We start from the raw sequence: 18,496 nt of genomic DNA on the forward strand, positions 1-18,496 counted from the left end.
TACTTTGTATTCTGCCACGAGTATTTTTGACACAGCTTTTGCGCAAGATTAATGAAGTTGACCACTTTTCTGATTTATTACACCCTTTTAGATATTTTTGGGGAAGCAAATGCATATGAGGAATGAAATGCATATTTTTAGTATGGATATCATAGACAAATTATTTTTAATATAACGATAATTTAATTTTGTAAATAAAATTCTGGTTGATGTTTTTATATGTGCTTTAATTTTCAACGTGATGAAATGTCTGAAATATAGAGTGCAACGCAATTTCTTGTCTGAACTAACAATAAACAGTTGATTGATCTCAATTTCAAAATTCCATGTTATTCTTTTATATAGAAGAATATTTTTTCAATAATGAATAATTAATTTTAATTTATAGGCTATTTTAGTTAAACTTTTTGTGTGCCTATGAAATTATTGCTCATTTGTAAATGCAGTAAAAGTAATTTTGACTAGTTTTTAAACTATTATAGATTATATAATTTAATAAATTTAGATTATATACTTCAATAAATTTTGTTTGTGTTTTCAAGTGAGCAGCTATAAAATGATTAAGTGTTCAACATATTTGTCATGTTTGTAGAGTGAGTTAGAATTCAGAGAGTTCTAAAGTTTTTCAAACGATAATTTTTTTAATTTTGTATTACAACATTGAATCAATTGTTGAAATCCATCAATATATTTGTAAATAAAATAGAAGTTGTCAATTAATAAAAAAAGTATTTGGGAGGGGGGTCGATTTGCCCCTCTCCTCAAGGTTGCAAGGAATATGCATAAACTATGACCAATTTTTCAGCCTAGTGTTTGTGTTGATTTTTTATTACCTAAATTTATTTATTTATTATTTGTAAATGAGATATATGTGGTCTATTTGAGAAAGGTGCATGTGTGAAGTGCATATTTACTTTTTTAATATTTAAAATTTAGCATTATATTAATATGTATGTTTAAAGCCACAAATAAACCATATGTGAAATATGTGCTCATTTGAATCAAATTAAGTGTGAGACAAACAAACCATATGTAAAATGTGTTTTATATTTGACAAAAACCTTGTAAATTAAGTATGAGTGAGTGATTGTGTGTGTGTGTGTGTGTGAGAGAGAGAGAGAGAGAGAGAGAGATAGAGAGAGAGAGAGAGGGGGGGGGGGGGGGGGTTGGGGGGGGAGAGAAGGGTAGAGAGAAGAGGGGGGGGGGGGAGAGAAGGGTAGAGGGGGGAGAAAGAGAGAGAGAGAGAGAGAGAGAGAGAGAGAAAGAAGGGTAGAGAGAAGAGGGGGGGGGGGGAGAGAAGGGTAGAGGGGGGAGAGAGAGAGAGAGAGAGAGAGAGAGAGAGGAGAAGGGAGGGAGATGAGTAGAGAGAAGGGGGGGGGGGGGAGAGAAGGGTAGAGGGGGGAGAGAGAGAGAGAGAGAGAGAGAGAGGAGAAGGGAGGGAGATGAGGGTAGTGATAAATAGAAGGGTAGAAAAGGATAGATAGAGGGGGAGAAGGGGTGAGTGGAGGAGGATAGAAATGTAGAAAAGGGTAGAGAGAGGGGGAGGAGAGGGGGGGGGGGAGAAAGGTTGAGACAGGGAGACAAAAGGGTAGAGAGAGAGAGAGAGGGAGATAAAGGGAGATAGAAGTGTAGAGAGAGGAGAGAGAGGGGGGAGAAGAGTAGAGAGAGAGAGAGGGATTGAATAGGGCAAGGGAGGGATAGGAGGATAAAAGGTAGAAATGGGTATAGAGAGGGAGATAGAAGGGTAGAGAAAGTGGAGGGGGGGGGGGGATGAGAAAGAAAGATAGAGCGCAGGGTAGAGAGGGGGGGAGAGAGAAGGAGATAGAAGGGTATAAAGAGGGAGATAGAAGGGTAGAGAGAGAGAAAGAAAGAGAGGGGGAGGGAGGGAGAGGAGGGTAGTGAGAAAGGGGGAGGATAGAAGGGTGGAGAGAGGGAGATAAAAGGGTAAAAAGAGAGGGAGATAGAAGGGTAGAGAGAGAAAGGGGGATAGAGAGAGATAGAATAGGACAAGGGAGTGAGGGAGAGGAGAGGTATAGAGAGGAGGAGAGAAGGGTAGAGGGGGGAGAGAGAGAGAGAGAGAGAGAGAGAGAGAGAGAGAGAGAGGAGAAGGGAGGGAGATGAGTAGAGAGAAGGGGGGGGGGAGAGAAGGGTAGAGGGGGGAGAGAGAGAGAGAGAGAGAGAGAGAGAGAGAGAGAGAGAGGAGAGAGAGAGAGAGAGAGAGAGAGAGAGGAGAAGGGAGGGAGATGAGGGTAGTGATAAATAGAAGGGTAGAAAAGGATAGATAGAGGGGGAGAAGGGGTGAGTGGAGGAGGATAGAAATGTAGAAAAGGGTAGAGAGAGGGGGAGGAGAGGGGGGGGGAGAAAGGTTGAGACAGGGAGACAAAAGGGTAGAGAGAGAGAGAGAGGGAGATAAAGGGAGATAGAAGTGTAGAGAGAGGAGAGAGAGGGGGGAGAAGAGTAGAGAGAGAGAGAGGGATTGAATAGGGCAAGGGAGGGATAGGAGGATAAAAGGTAGAAATGGGTATAGAGAGGGAGATAGAAGGGTAGAGAAAGTGGAGGGGGGGGGATGAGAAAGAAAGATAGAGCGCAGGGTAGAGAGGGGGGAGAGAGAAGGAGATAGAAGGGTATAAAGAGGGAGATAGAAGGGTAGAGAGAGAGAAAGAAAGAGAGGGGGAGGGAGGGAGAGGAGGGTAGTGAGAAAGGGGGAGGATAGAAGGGTGGAGAGAGGGAGATAAAAGGGTAAAAAGAGAGGGAGATAGAAGGGTAGAGAGAGAAAGGGGGATAGAGAGAGATAGAATAGGACAAGGGAGTGAGGGAGAGGAGAGGTATAGAGAGGAGGAGAGAAGGGTAACATAGACAAAGAAAGATAGTAGAGAAGATGAAAATTAGAGAGGGTTACAAGTGGAGCAAGAGAGGGATATAGTAGGATGAGAGAGAGAGAGAGAGATAATCACATTAATACATTTAAGTTGAAAGAGCAGGGAAAGGAGAAGAGGCGAGGAGAGAAGGATAAAATGGTAGAAAAGGAAAGAGAGAGGGAGATAGAAGGGTAGAGAGGGGGGGAGATAATAGGGTAGAGAGAGAGAGAGAGAGAGAGAGAGAGATAATCACATGATTACATTTAAGTTGAAAGAGCGGGGAAGGGAGAAGGGGTGAGGGGAGGAGGATAGAATGGTAGAAAAGGAAAGAGAGAGGGAGATAGAAGGGTAGAGAGGGGGAGAGAGAGGAGGGGAGAAGGGTAGAGAGCGAGAGAGAGAGAGAGAGAGAGAGAGAGAGAGAGAGAGAGAGTCACATGATTACATTTAAGTTGAAAGAGTGGGGAAGGGAGAAGGGGTGAGGGGAGGAGGATAGAATGGTAGAAAAGGAAAGAGAGAGGAAGATACAAGGGTAGAGAGGGGGAGAGCGAGGAGGGGAGAAGGGTAGAGAGGGGGGGGAGATAGTAGGGTAGAGAGAGAGAGAGAGTAGAAGGTAGAAAATGGTATAAAGAGGTAGATAGAAGGGTAGAGAGAGGGAAGGGGGAGGGGGAGGAGAGAGAACAAGGGAGAGAAGGGTAGATAGAGGGGGGAGAGAAGTGTAGAGAGGGGGTAAAGAAGGGTAGAAAGATGGGGGAGAGAGAAGGGGAGATAGGAGGAGATAGAAGTGTAGAGAGAGATTGGTAGAAGGGTAGAGAGGGAGATAGAAGGGTAGAGAGAGAGAAAGAGAGGGGGAGGGAGAGAGGAAGAGGTGGGTAGCGAGAGAGGGTGAGGATAGAAGGGGGATAGAAGGGTAAAGAGAGAAACAGGTGACAGAGAGAGATAGAATAGGTCCTTGGACGAGGGAGGGAGGGATTAGAGAGGTAGAGAGAGGAGGATAGAAGGGTAATATAGACAAAACAAGATAGAAGGGAAGATGAAAGTAGAGAGGGTAACAAGTGGAGGGAGAGAGGATGAGAGAGGGGAAAAGAGAGTGATAGAATAGGATGGTGAAGAGTAGAGAGAGAGAGAGAGAGATGAGGGGTAGCAAGAGAGGGGGGAATAAAAGGGTAGAGAGAGGGAGATAGAAGGGTAGAGAGATGGAGATAGAAGGGAAAAGAGAGGAAGATAGAAGAGGGTGACAAGTGGAGGGAGAGAGGAGGAGGGAGGGACAAAGAGAAGGATAGAATAGGACAATTGAGGGTAGAGAGAGAGAGGGGGGGATAAAAGGGTAGAGAGAGGGAGATGGAAGGGTAGAGAAATAGAGATAGAAGGGAAAGAGAGGGAGATAGAAGAGGGAGAAAATGGTATAGAGAGTTGGGGGAAACAAAGTGGGAAATAATAGGACGAGGGAGGGAGGGAGAGGAGAGATAGAGAGAGGGGAGAGAAGGGTAATAAAGAGAGTGATAGAAGGGTAGAGAGAAGGAAAGGAAAGATAAGAAGCAAAGAGGGTGACAAGGGGAGGGAGGGGTCGAGAGAGGGGGAGGAACAAAATATGATAAGGGATGGACAAATCAAGGGTAGAGAGAGGGGGAGAGAAGGGTAACAGAGAGAGAGAGAGAGAGAGAGAGAGAGAGAGAGAGAGAGAGAGAGAGAGAGAGAGAGAGAGAGAGAGAGAGAGGCAAAAAGGGTAACAAGTGGATGGAGATGGAGTGAGGGAGAGAGGGAGAAAGAATAGGATAAGGGAGAGTGAGAGGGAGAGGGAGGGATAAAAGGGTAGAGATAGGTAGATAGAAGGGTATAGAGAGAGAGAGAGGCAAGAGAGAAGGGTAGAGAGAGAGGGAGGGAGGGAAAGGATGTGTAGAGAGTGGGGGAGAGAAGGGTAACACAAAGAGATAAAAGGAAAGATGAAAAGAAGAGGGAGGTAGGGAGGGAGGGGTGGAGAATGGTAGAGAGAAGGGAAGGGAATGGTAGGAGGGAGAAATGCTAGAGAGAAGGAAGGGGGAATGAGAAGCAGATAGAGAAAGAAAGGGAGCAAGGGTGGTAGAGAGAGAGAGAGAGAGAGAGAGAGAGAGAGAGAGAATGGTACAGAGATGGAAGGATGATGATAAGAAGAGAGAGGAGAGGGAGGAGAGCGAGGGAGGGAGGGAGGGTGAGGGAGAAATAGGGAGAGAGAATGCTAGAGAGAGGGAGAGAGAACGCTAGAGAGGGGGAGGAAATGGTAGAGAGAGGGAAAGGGGGGTGCCAAGTAGAGAGAGAGAGAGAGAGAGAGAGAGAGAGAGAGGTAGGGGGAGGGAGGGAGTGGGAGGGAGTCATAGATAGAAAATCGTAGAGAGAGGGGGAAAGAATGGTGCATGGAGTATCCATAATGACATATGGTATTATTTTGTTCATCAAGTTTAGATGAATATTAGGACGAGTGTAAGTTAAATGAGTGGGACATTGAAAGGTGTACAAAGCTCTTTCCTTTCTTGAGAGATATTGTCCCTCATTTGCATTGCAACCGATAGAATAGGAATCATTAATCAACTTTGACTGCATGTCTGATCTAGTGCAATTTAGTGAATTATTCATGTATAAATAATCTCATATTTAGTATTTATCCTAACTATTCACTAAATTAATATCCTCATTATATTTGTAGATCATTTTAGACAACATTTTTATTGTTATTGAAGAGCACACAATTATACTGAGAGGGGGGGAGGGGTGAATTAGTAATATAAATTTTTTTGCAATTTAAAACTTTAATCATCACAATAACTTCAAATTCTGAAATAATTACTTATGCACATGAACATAAGATTTACATGAAAACCCAATGCAGTAGAAAACCACAACAAATAAATGCTTTCTTTTATAAACTATTCTTTTATGATATTTTGTTGGTTACGAACTACTAGAGGCTCCAACCTCTATTTTTATGAGTGTCGACTCACTGGAAGCTCTAACTCCCACACTTTGTAGACTCTAACCCAAGGGAAGCACCAACCCTCATTGTTGTCTTTGTGAGCACCAACCCAGTGCGCACAAACTAACTTTCCACCTTGACACTATGTTTTCTCAACTAATGATGGATGCTTTCTTAGCACTACTTCTTCTCTTCAAACACTCTCTCTCTCTCTCTCTCTCTCTCTCTCTCTCTCTCTCTCTCTCTCTCTCTCTCTCTCTCTCTCTCTCTTTAAACTCACATTCGCATGTGGAGAATACACTTCTTTATAATGTCATCAATGGAGTATAAATCCTCTTTATTTATCTCTTCTTAATACTACTATATAAATATAATTATATATCATTTTAATTTGCTACATATTCCTTATACTTGCACCCTTCCTATTTACCAATCTTCTATTTTCTTCTTTATGTAGCCTTATCTTCTCATGTTCTTTATATCTTTATCTCATATGCACATATATGTTCTACTCTCACTCCCTTTCTTATTTTCTTTAACTCCACCTTCTTACTTTTCTTAGCTTCTCTTTTTATTCCTCATCATTTCTTTCTTTTATAAGTCCATCTTTGTTTATATCTTTTCATTTTTTAAAGTTCAAATAGTTATATCTCTTTTTATGACTTCATAAATTTAATCACACCTTTTATTTCTTTGATCATAATCACACTTTGATTATTACTTAACTTCACCATACTATATATATATATATATATAGTTTGTAGACTTCACTATTTTACTACTCTTGAATATTTTATCATTGCTTTTTGTTTTTAAATCGCTTCTTTAATTAAGGCATGGATGCCATATTTGATATGGACATTATTTTTACTCATCAAATACTATTAGTATGCTATGGAAATGTAGCCCTTCAGGGATATAGTCTTTTTTCTTTTTTGACTCACGATGACCCCATGTAAAGCATTATTGGCATCTCCTAAGATTATATTTGTAATCATTGTCGAAAAACTTCATAGATAATTTCATTAATGGTGGCTCTTTCTATATTTTGACAGTGTGAATTCAAATGTCTTGTCTTCCTTCGTATATCAACCATTCAGATACTCTTGATGTTGTCATTATTCTCATAGATATTGTCTCTTCTATGTATGTCATTTACTATTAAAATGTTTCTATTATTTATCTCTACAATCATATGTATAATGTGTTAGGAATGATTGAGACTGTACAATGCTCATAGTATGGTGAGGTAACTTTGGGTGCACCGTACGGTAAAGGAAGATTCCTGAGGCAAAGGAGATTTTGAGGAAAAGATAGTGTCTCGAGGCAAAGGGAATGTCCTGAGACAAAGGAAGGTTCTTAAGGCGAAGGGAATGTCCCAAGGTGAAGGAAATGTCCCGAGGCAAAGAATGATTCTCAAGGCAAAGGAATATTCTTGAGGTGAAGGGATTGTCCCAAGGAAAAGGGAATTTCCCAAGGTGAAGAAAGATTCCCACGGTGAAGGGAGTGTCGCGAGGCTAAGGGAATGCTTCAAGGTAAAGAAAGATTCCCAAGGTGAAGGAAGATTCCCAAGACAAGGGAGTGCCCCAAGAAAAAAAGGAATGTCAGTGAAGGTGGCTGTGTCACCGAAGGCATCCAAGTCATAGAATACATCCGCATCACTGAAGGCATCCACATGACTGAAGGTGTCCGAGTGATTGAAGGTGTCCAAGTGATTGAAGACATCTGATACCTAAAGGAGTGACCATCAGATAGATTATTGACCATTGGATGGATGAGTTCCAAGGTTGTCAGTAACTGAATTTTTCTATGACAATCAATGCACTAGATTCCATAACAAATTGCAGAGTGTATAAATGTTTATAGGATTTTTTAGGAATGGAATTGGGTGAAATGGTGGAAGTCAAGTTGATTTTAAAGGTAATCTGAGCCTATGAGCCTATGCTAGAAACATAATTTTATTGTATGTAAATTACTTAGTGTAATATGTAATGCTACTTGGGGTTTTTTGGGTGGTGGATTTTTTCCTGGAAGGGTTTCCCACATTAAAATTGGTCTCCTATGTTTATCTTGTATCCATTGTATTTTCAATGTTCTTATTTTTCCTATACAACATCTCAATGTTGATGAAGTGACTTTGAAATATTTCTTATTTCCCCTATAAATTAGCATAGGAAGGTGTTTCCCCATGTAGCATTCCTAACAAGTGGTATCAAAGCTTGGGTTACCCTTGTCAAGTAGGATTATTTCTAGTGTTAATTTGGTTCTAGTGGGGGTTTGCAAAGTGGTTATCTAGAATTGAGATGGCAGGTATAGGGAGAATAGACATTGAAAAGTTCAATGACATAAACTTTGAGTTGTGGAAACTTAAAGTTGAAGATATATTGGTTGGTTGAGATATGTGGATTACTTTATTTGGAAACAAGCCTTCAGGCTTGAAGCAAGAAGAATGGGATCTAGCAGATTGAAAGGCTAGAAGACTGATAAGGTTGTGTCTTGTGGATTCTATTTTGTTGAATGTTCATGAGGAGAAAATTGTGCATTCTTTGTGTAAGAAGTTGGGAAATATCTACCAAGGAAAATCCTTGGTAAACAAGCTCTTCCTAAGAAATAAGTTGTACTCTTTGAAGATGGACGGAGGAATGCCTATGACATATCATTTAAACATGTTCAATATGGTGATTGCACAAATGACATTTTTTTTGTGTGTCTGCGAGTGAAGAAGAGCTTTGCATGTTACTATTATGCTCATTTCCTAATTCATGGGATCATCTTGTGATGGTCATTGGAAGTACTATCACCCATTTTAAAATAGATGAAGTGGTTGTTGCATTCTATCAAAAAAGATGTGGAGGAAATATTCTGAGGTTGCTAAGGAGGCTCTCATCATTTGAGACTGAGAGAAGGACAAAATAAAGAAGTACGTAAAGCCTGAATGTTCTGGAAACAAGTCCAAGCGAAGTGCTGGAATTGCGGGCAAACTGGTCATATCCAAAAGGATCGTAAAGAGAAGAAGAAGAAAAAAATGAAGGGTTGTTTTGATTATGAGTCTTCTTAGAGTGATGATAAAGTTGCCAGCAGTACTGCTTTAGCTAATTGGCCATCTTATGATGACCGGTTAGAGTAATTAAATCTTCATGTGGAAGATGTTTGTTTGTATTGAGATTTATGGAAATAGTATTGCAATGAAATCATTTAGATTTTGGGTGCCGAAAATTGGTAATTTTGTTTGCATTGATTGAGTATTGCAATATGGACCAAGTATCTTAAATGACTAAACTGATTGACCAAGCTGTATAATGAAGGCCAAGTTCAAAAGTTTAATAATGACCAAGACAATTGGATTCCACCTAATAAAGGGCACACCATTTATGAGAACCCTAATTTGAATGAATGAAGGTATATATCAAAATTTTGAAGGCATTCTAAACACCTTGCATTCTTATTTCGAGAAAAAAAGAGTGATTTGAGGAATTTGTAAAGTAATTTTTTGGCGATTGAGAGTGGATTTGTTATTGAAGTGTGGTGGTCAATTGTGTTGAGTTGTTTAGAAAGAAAAGTTTCAAAGCCCTAAACACAGAAATGGCATCATCATCATTGGTAGTGAAGAATCAAGAAGAAGAGGTAAGAAAACATTTTTCCTCCACCTAAGTAATGTGTTATTCCTGAAATCTCTATAAGAGGAGATTCAATGGGTGCGTTATCATTGATACCACCTAAGGTTATTATGACTTATGATGTACGAAGTTGTTATATGTGTAAAATCACTAAAGTGGGAGACTATGAAATAAGATTGGCATATGAGAAATTATGTGATGAAGGACTATTGAAGGATGAGTTCAAGATTTTTGAAAGGAAAGGGTTAACTCATGCCCTAGATTTTCCAAGAAATTTCATACTTGAATGGTTCAAGGTTGTATTGAGCCAAATTCATGACATGTAGTTATGGTTAAACAATGGGCCGATCAAGATTAAAAATAATATGATTTATTCTATTATAGGTTACCCAACATTTGACAAGAAGAAGACAATGTGTTTCTAGAGTAAAGAAGTTATTGGGGAAAATACCAAGGTTGAGTGGAATTGATGTGGGATGTCTATTTCAACCATCACTTATCCATTAATTGAGTTTGTAGTGAGAGTGATTTCACATAAATTTTATTAGTTGAGTGAATAGAGTGGCATGTATGGATGTTGATCAAGCGTGAAAAATTGTGATGAAAGATCATGTTCATATGATCTTGCCAAGCTACAATGCTTGTGATTGGCAGAGAGCTTGGTATTAACCAGTAAGACAAAGAATTCAATGTGTAAGTTTGGATCATTGATTATGTGTATTTTCTTTTACACTAAAATTTATTTTCTAATTGTTGGAAATATTGTATGGGAACAAGGTAAACCAGAACAAGGTAGATCAATGAATATATTGCAAATCTAGTAAATTATTTTGAGAATGTTCTAGATGGATATTTTGATGAATTCAAGTATAACATGAGAAAGAGATTAAGGATTCCTACATTCTTAGTTGAGAAGCAAATTATAATTATGTGTGTTTTCTAGTTGATACTGATTATACATATGTATAGGCAATTAAACCAAGGGTAGCCTAGCTTAAACCTTTTAGTTATGAAATTGAGATTGATGATGTGAGTGCAGCCACTATTGCACTATTTGATGCAAAGGCCAATTCCTTTGGAAAATATGAAGAAGAAAGAGCTAGAATAACTATGGACATAAAGATTGCTCTACTGATAAGAAGAGAAAGAAAATGATTGAAGACCTCAAGGGAAAAATAGGCACACAAAACAAAGGTAAAGGACCACTGATGCTTACACATGGTCATGGAGAGGATCAAGACAATTATAGTGATGCAGAGGAAGAGGAAGAGAGTGCAAAGAAATAGGGTAAAGCCCTAACACTTTTCATCCCACTAGTTAAGAAGACCAAAATAGTGAAAACCATTGAGCCTAATGCAAGGAAAGAAGAAAATAAGGTAACACCTAAGCTCCTCTCTCTCGTGTACCACAAATATCAAAAACCAAGGTAGTGGGAGCAGCTAGTGATGAGCCACTGTGAAGAAAGGTGTAGTAAAGATCACAAAACTAAGTGGCACAAGTACAATTAAGAGGAAAATGTTAGTCACTAAAAGTCATAAAAAGAGAAGAAGATTAATAAAGAAAAGAGATGTTGAAGAGGAAGATGTAGAGAGAACTAAATTTGATGAAACTGGTGACCACCAAGTCATTGTGCATACAAAGAAGAAAACTATTGACAAGGTATGTGACAACATTAAGAACTCTGCCTACCAGTTAGGTTTTAAATATATCAAGTATGAAACATTAAGTGATTCCGACAAGTCTAAGGTAGAAAAGGCCATGCTAGAGATGATGGCCAAACACAAGTTAGCACCTATAGAGATGGAAAAATAGATTCCAATTGATTTGTATGGTAGACTTGATGGTAAGTGGCAATAGGTAACTATAATTGAGAAGAAAATAAGAGAAGGCACATTAGCGAAAATCATGCCTGTGTTGACAAATAAGAAAAAGACAACATTGTTGGAGAAGTATAGGAATAGATTTGTACTAAATATAGAGTATTCATGATTTTACAAAATAAAGTTGAGGTTGTTGTACAACAAAATGAATTATTATGGAAAAGCATTTTTGGACTAATAACATAAGGAGATAAACATGAGAAAGAAGTGGAAACTATAACAATTGAAGATGATCACAGTGATGAAGAATATTCATCTGTGTCAAGCTCACAAGGTAATATATCTCTTATTCATTCCAGCACATTGTTAGGATTAACCTCAAATAGAAATAACAATTACATGCAAATATAAACAATATGAGGAAATAATAAATCACATAGAGAATAACACAAGAAACCAAGATTTAATGTGGTTCACCCAATCCCTAGGCTATGCCCACCAAACAAAAAGTCCAATATTATTATGATCCATTGATTACAACCTAATTACAATTTGTAATCCCTTACAGCTCAATACTGCCACAAGAAGCAATTTTTGAATCACACAACAACCAAAAATACCTAACCTTAAGCCCTTTTACACAAGTATTTATGTTGCTTTAGGGTTACAACATGTTGGCCATATCAGTATGTATAGTACTTCCCTGATCAGTCACCATAAACTAACAATCTCCCACTTGGGGACTGACCAGACTCCATAATAAACAATAATTTCCCACTTGGAGATTGGTCATGTAGCTATACCACTACCACATGGGGCTCCCACTAGATCAAACCACCCTGGACTTAGTTTTTCTTTTATTCTATTCATTCTAGAAGACCAACCTAAGTTGAAGAGCAATTCAACTTTTCCATTGTCACTACCTTTGTAAACATATTTGTTGGATTTTCATCTATATGTATCTTGTCTAGTTTTAACTATCCATCCTCTAAAATCGACTAAATGAAATGATATGACAACTGTATGTGTTTTGTCTTTGAATGCAAAGCATAATTCTTTGCAAGATGAATGACACTCTGACTATCTATAAGCAAATAATCAGCCTTTTGAGGGTTTCCCAATTCTTCTAGGAAGAACTAAAGCCATATCATCTACTTGGCTACCTCTGTAGCAGCAACATATTCTGCCTCTGTAGTGGACAAAGCATTAACCTTTTGCAAACGACAAACTCAACTCACTACTACCCCACCAATAGTAAATACATAACATGTAGTACTTTGGCTGGTATCAATATCCCCTGCCAAATTTGAGTGAACATATCCCTATAAATAAGTAGTAGAGCCCCCAAAATGTAGACATTGGATGTTCCTCTCAAATATTTGAGAATCCATTTTACAACATTTGAATGCTCAAGCCCTGGATGACTCATACCTGCTAACGAGTCCCATTGCATGTGCAATATCTAGCCTTGAACATACCATAGCATACATCAAGCTTCCTATAGTTGAAGCATAAGGTACCTTGGACATCTTATCCTCCTCTTCTTGTGTCTTTGGATACATCTCCTTAGTCAACTTCAGATGACTAGGTAAAGGTGTGCTAACAGATTTAGCATTCTCCATAGAGAAATGTTGCAACACCTTCACAATATGATCAAATTAAGATAAAATCAATTTTTTGTTCTTCCTATCTCTGCATACCAAGGATTTTTTTTGCTGCCCCCAAATCCTTCATAGAAAATGCATGTGCTAATTGGCATTTCAAACCCTTAATATGATCCATGTTAGACCCAACTACAAGCATATCATCAACATTTAAACATAAAATAATATAGCTGTCATGATCAACCTCTTAAAATAAACACAATGATCTGAATGACACCTACTATATCCATGCTCATGCATAAAACTGTCAAATTTCAGATATCATTGCCAAGGTACTTGCTTCAAGCTATATAAACTTTTTTTCAATCTACACACTAAGTTCTCCTTATCCTTGACCTCAAATCCCTTTGGTTGTGCCATAAATATCTCTCTTCATCCAAATCACCATGAAGGAAGGTTGTTTTGACATTAAGCTGCTCCAAATACAAATCTTCAATAGCCACAATACTTAAAATAGTATAGATAGAAGTCATTTTTACAACAGGAGAGAATATCTCATCAAAATCAATGCCTTTTTTTTGTGCAAATCCTTTTACAACTAACTTGGCTTTAAATCTTTTCTTACCTTCATCCTCTTCTTTCAACCTGTAAACCCATTTATTTTGTAAAGCCCATTTACTTGCAGACAACTTGCATAAATCCCAAGTCTTATTTTTCAACAAGGAGACCATTTCATCTACCATTGTAGACTCCCACTAAATTTTAGTATCCACTTACACAACTTCATCATAACATTCTGGTTCACTAGCATCAATAAGTAAAATAGAATACAAAGAGGGAGAAAATCTTTCTAGAGGTCTACTTAGCCTTGTTGATCGTCTAGCATTCACTGGTGTGTGTGGTATTTGTTGTTGTTGTTGTTGCACATCATGAGAAATTTCTAGAACATCATCTTTTGGAGTATCATCTAGCACTACACAATCATCTTCTTTCTTCTTATGTTGCTGCAATAGATCTTTGTACAACACTTTCGTAAAATCTCAAAGCCTATAACCAAATTCATCAATTCCATATCCAACAAATACACATTTCTTTGACTTAGCTTCTAACTTGGTTCTATTTTCAGAATCTATATGAGCAAATGCTTCACAACCTAAGGTCTTGAGAAAAAAATAACTCACTTTCTTACTAGTCCATACTTCCTTTGGAATACCACAACCCAAAGGAGTAGATGGACATCTATTAATCAATTATACAACAGTATTGACAACCTCCATCCACATGTTTAAGGGAGACCCAACATGTAACCTCATGCTCCTTGCACGCTCCATTATTGTCCCATTTATGCGTTCAACCACTCAATTTTCCTATGGAGTCCTTGGAAAAGTTTTCTATCTACAAATACCATTAGTGAAGAAATAATCTTCAAATGCATGACTACAATACTCACTGCCATTATCAGATCTGAGACATTTTAATTTCTTACCAGTCTCATTTTCAACCAAGCATTTACATTTCTTAAAAGTTTGAAATACATAAGATTTCTGTCTAAAGAAATAAATCCATACTTTTCTAGTTGCATCATCAATAAGTGTAACATAATAATGAGATCCACCAAGGGAAGATATCTAAGTTGGTCCCCATAAATCTGTATGCACAAGCTCTAATCTCTCACTTTTATTTTCCTTCCCAATCTTCACAAAGCTCACTCTCTTTTGTTTTCCAAATACACAACTTTCACAGAAATCCATATTAACACATTTCAAATTTGGTAAAACTTTCTTTGAATGAAGTAATTTCATACCTTTCTCACTCATATGCCCAATTCTATTGTGCCACAATGTTGTATTAGAATCTAAAATAGCTAATTATTCTCCCTGCTCAATTGCAACAACTATTCTTGAACATTCATTTTTTTCTGAAATGATCAAGGTAGAAGGAAAAATATGACCCATACAAAGATATAAGGTGCCTACTTTCATACCTTTTGCTACTAAAAGGGAACCTTTTGAAACCTTCCAATTTTTATCATTAAAAGTAACTACACAACCCTCATCATTGTTCCTACTCAGCCTTAAAACATGTCTTACCTCATATAGTAGCCAATGATTCTCATTCTACAACTTAATCTTAACTTTTCCCTTTCCAACAACCTGATAGGGTTCATTATCCCCCAAATAAACTAGCCCATAATCCCCTTGGACATAATCAATGAAATAACCTCTATGAGGTGTAGCATAAAATGAAGCACCAGAATCTAAAACCCATGAATCATCAACACTTTCTAAAGATAGAAGCAAAGAATCCTCTTCGAATTTGTTACTTATCACATTTGCCACCTTGTTCCCTTCTAGTTTATCTCCTTCATTCTTCTTTTGAGTCCAACAATCTTTCTTCTTATGCCCTAGTTTACCATAGTACTAGTAATCTCTTGGTCCTCTGGATTGAGACCTATGCCCCTTTGACTTTCCTCTTGATTTCCCATGATTTCCGAAAAAAGTGGGTTGTATTGGTATATAAATTCTTATTGACTTTTGGAAGTAGTGTATTTTGGGTTTATGGCACATTATAGAGGGTGAGTCATTGTCATGATTGATAGTGGTGCTACACTTAATTTCATCAATTCATTGTTGGTCACTAATAGGGTTTTGCATGCACCAGAGCATGGAGGATTTGAGGTTAAGGTGGTAGGAGGAACTTTTCTACCTTCCACTCATGTGATTCCATGACTAAGCATTACCATGGAAACTATATTGTGATAGATGATTATTTGTCATAGATTTGGATGACATAGATATATTGAGAATCAAATGGATAGAGAATATTGATCATACACATAAGTTTTCAAGAGGATGAGGTTTTCATTTGATGCAGATGGTAAGAAGATTTTGCTAAGAGGGAAGTTAAATAGAGGATTGGGGTAATTCACAATCAAGAAGATGAGGCAATTTTGAGTCTTCAAATGATTGAAGGGCTCAATTTTTTTTAGTACTCCAAAAACACTTGTGCATGTCATTTGATGTATAGTTATATACATAATGGTACATACAAAGTGGTTGATTGTATCATTTACTATGATGATAAAATCTACTTGGTACTTGACTCCAAATTGGAGAAGTTGATCATGAGATAAATTCATAATCCACCCTTAGGAGGATTCCCAAGAATGAGTTTGTGATTTCTTGAGGAAAGAAATTTTTAGGATGGGAGGATTGTAATGTCCTAGTTATTAAATAAAATAACAATATGTGTATTTGGTGTCTTGATTGATTTATGTATATCTCAAGCTCATCTTTTATTTTTGTTATAGGAGTTTGTTTTTCTGTCAGAACTTGTTCTATACTTTTGGCATTTTCCTCTAATAGGGTCTTTATGACTAGCTATAAGTAGTTTTTGGTATGTGACTTTAATTATTTTATTGTACTATAAAGTCAAGTTGGACTTCGTCATTGTTCACCATTTTGGAAGTTAAATATCTTCTCTATTTGGCCATGTAGTTTGGTGAGATCCATCATTCACCCTATTCTTCTATTTTTTTATGGGTTTAGATATTGCAAATGTGAGGTGTTATCCTTATTTGAATCAAAGATCACTTCTAGCATAATTTAGAAATATCATTTTTCATCTATCTCATGTATTTGGTTGTAGTATTATGTATTCAATAATTTCTGCACTTAAATTTTGGGAGAAAAATTTGTGCACCATTTTACTATTTAGCTCAATGACCTTTGAGTTTCACCCCATCGAACCATACACCCATATCTCCAATCATCATACAACCTCCCTATATCTTACCATACAACATTACAAATATAGAGTTGGATATTTCCAACTTACCTTCCATATGTAAGCAACCATGGGTGACTCATACATTTAGTTGATCGTATGACACGTATGTCCTACAACCCCATACACCTAATCAATACATCTTGAACCAACCATAGACCATACATACATACCTCATCACCATATAGACCCTCTAACTAGTGTATGGTATCCCTCTCCTATCCCCATACAAACTTCTACCTCACACTTCTCGTATACCCTCTTGTCCTTTGTAAGGAGTTGTTGGTTCAACCATTGAACTTTGTTCCCATTGTCCAAATCAAGACATTACACTTGCCCATGTTGTGAATTTTCTCGCCTTTCTTAGGAATACCTATGATCTTTTGTATTCTTGGGGTGTGGTTTTTTGGGATATGCTTCTTTGTCTCCATCTTTCCCCCTCTTGTAGTGTTCGGTGGGTTGGGGTGTCTTGATGTTTCATTGGGTCTTTATGTATTTTTCTATTGTGGTCTATGTGTTTTATGCTTTCTTTGGGCCTTTTCCTTCCTTGTGTTCTTCATTTTTCCTCTGTTGCACAATTTTTTTGCTAGTGTTGGGTCTTGTGCTAGCCACATTCTTCTTGGTGGTTATGTAGTTGCTAGTACTTTTTGAGGGCCTAGTCTATCCTTGGTGTATTTTTTGTTAGTGTGTTGGTTTTGTAGGGTTGTATTTGTTCCTTCTTTTGCATTTTCTTGGTTGAAGTTTTCACTATAATTATTTTATTGAGGTGAAGTGAACCCCTACTGAACTTGGGGTTTTGTCTTGTGGTATTGATGTGGCATTATCACTTATGATGCTTATCCTCCTATTTATTCTTCCTTTTAGAAGTGGAAAATTCTTAGATGGAGGTGGAGATGGGCTAGTCGATCATGGCTCATTATTTCTTTGTGTAGTCTACTTGTCTATAGGTGATAGAATGTAGGGTTTATGTCATTTTGGCTTCCCTTTCAGTTGTCTTCTTCTCTTCTATTCATATGGAGGTATAATTATTTACTATTGAGGTGGAGAGGAGTTTTTTTGGAGAGGAGGTGTCTTCCTCTTAGTTAGTTTAGGGTTCTTTCTTGATACCCATCTCGAAGGTTTAGGGAGCCTTAGGAAGACTTCTCCAGCCTCTAGTTGTTTGCGAAGTCAATTTTTCCAATTTATTCTCTTATTGTTGGCTGTGAAGGTTATTTTGGTTTTGTAATATACCCCTTATTTCTTTTCCAAATTGTTACTTGGGAGGTTATTTTGGTTTTGCAATATACTTCTAAGTTTACTGAGGTGTTTATTTGTTTGAAGGTTCTTGGAGCCTTGTCAAAGCCAAAGGTTCCTGGTAATGGGTGCTAGAAAAACCCATAGTTTTCTATTTAAGGTGTAGGGAGTCCTATATGAAACTGTCTAGTGTTTAGGACCTCAACCTACTTTGTTGTTACAACTTGAATCATCTTATTACTATATTTATGGCTGTTGATTTTTTTGTTCATGGTGCAACTACTAGTTGTTCTTGCTTTATCCTCGTAGTTGGTTGTTTTAGGTTTCAGGTCCTATTAAAATTTGTTTGAAAGGGTTTTAGGGCCCCTTTAAGACCTCATTTCCCCTAATAAAAAACTCATCATCGAACTACATAACATAATTCAAAGCACCATCCATTGAGATTATTGTATATTAGTTGGTCTTGGATACTATAAAAAACAAATTTACTTACAAAAATTGTAAAATAGTCTGATGAGAAGGATGACATGAATAGCCTCATACGTACCAAATGAGTCACCAAGGATCAAACACTCCCTAATATTCTCACATGAAATATACCATACGATTATCAAATCCTCCTTAATGTTCCCAC

The sequence above is a fragment of the Cupressus sempervirens genome, chromosome 4 (genome assembly GCF_028749045.1).
Source record: "Cupressus sempervirens isolate cs-2001-9-10 chromosome 4, ASM2874904v1, whole genome shotgun sequence".
Taxonomy (NCBI): Eukaryota; Viridiplantae; Streptophyta; class Pinopsida; order Cupressales; family Cupressaceae; genus Cupressus; species Cupressus sempervirens.